At 42.4% G+C, this 1,180-nt stretch overlaps 1 long non-coding RNA gene across 1 annotated transcript; it reads left to right on the forward strand.

The window, feature by feature from the left end:
- The first annotated feature begins 6 nt into the window (after positions 1-6).
- On the forward strand, positions 7-1,180 carry LOC123178564 (uncharacterized). Its single transcript, XR_006489677.1, has 3 exons — positions 7-143; positions 234-385; positions 1,093-1,180. It is a non-coding gene; the product is annotated as an uncharacterized lncRNA (long non-coding RNA).

Genomic DNA, 1,180 nt, shown 5'->3' on the forward strand with positions numbered 1-1,180 from the left:
GGCTATGGGTGGGGATGAAAGGCAGAGGATGGAGGCTCCGGCAGGGGACAAGTTCCCGGAGGGGCTGCGCGTGCTCGCTGTGGACGACGACAGCGTCTGCCTCAAGGTACTGGAGGTCGTTCTGCGTTGCTGCAAATACAACCGTGAGTCTCTCCGCCCTAGTCCATTAGAAATTAGAATCAGAGCTAGGTGATCCTTTCTTCTTTCTGTGAGTAATCCTTGCTGCTGTACAGCAACGACCGTGACGGACGCGAAGACAGCGTTGAAGATGCTAAGGGCGGGAAGGCAGAGTTCGACCTGGTGATCACCGACGTGCACATGCCAGGCATGGACGGCTTCAAGCTCCTTGAGCTCATCCACCTTGAGATGGATCTGCCCGTCATCAGTACTCTCACTGCTCAACTTAAAGTCTTTTTTTCTTTCATTTTAACATGCCATGAGCTGGCAATTGTCTTCAAGAGCGTACTTTTACTACCCCGCAAAAAAAGAGAGCGTACTTTTACTCCTGAATTTTGGAGATCCAGGATATTAATTAATTAATTTTGGAGAAAGTATACAATTGCACCGCACCCATTTGCTAGGTTGGCATGAAATATACAATTCGGAAATTACCTATATTGTGTTCACATTATTAAAGGATTACTCATCTTTTTTACGGGTAAAGGATTACTCTTCTTCAATCTCCTTGAGATTATTAGTCTTGAAAACAATTTACTCTTGAGAATATATAGCATATAAAGTAGGAGTGCCACTTTTAAGTAGATACATTTAGTAGGCTAACGATAATATCCACAATCTTGCAGATTTCTTGACATTGTGCTATAGTTACTTTTTAGCCATTGTTTCTGTTTATTTCTATTGAATCTGTGAAATTTGTCCCATTTAATGTGCTTTGAAACACCAAATTTATGATAGCCATGATATTGTTTGAAAATCATGTGTAATACATTTGCTTCTCCGATTGCATGGCACATTTCAAGAACATTTGAACTTTTTCTTCCTTTAAGCATTGGGGAAAACATCATGTCCAGTTCACAGATTTTTGTGAAGTTACAAATTCCAAAGCTAAGTTACGGGCCATATGTCATGCAGTGCTATCTGTGGATTGCGACAAGAAGGCTGTGATGAAGGGCATAACACATGGGGCGTGCGACTATTTGGTGAAGCCAGCGTGCACCAA

Source organism: Triticum aestivum, unplaced genomic scaffold (assembly GCF_018294505.1).
Source record: "Triticum aestivum cultivar Chinese Spring unplaced genomic scaffold, IWGSC CS RefSeq v2.1 scaffold175023, whole genome shotgun sequence".
Classification (NCBI taxonomy): domain Eukaryota; kingdom Viridiplantae; phylum Streptophyta; class Magnoliopsida; order Poales; family Poaceae; genus Triticum; species Triticum aestivum.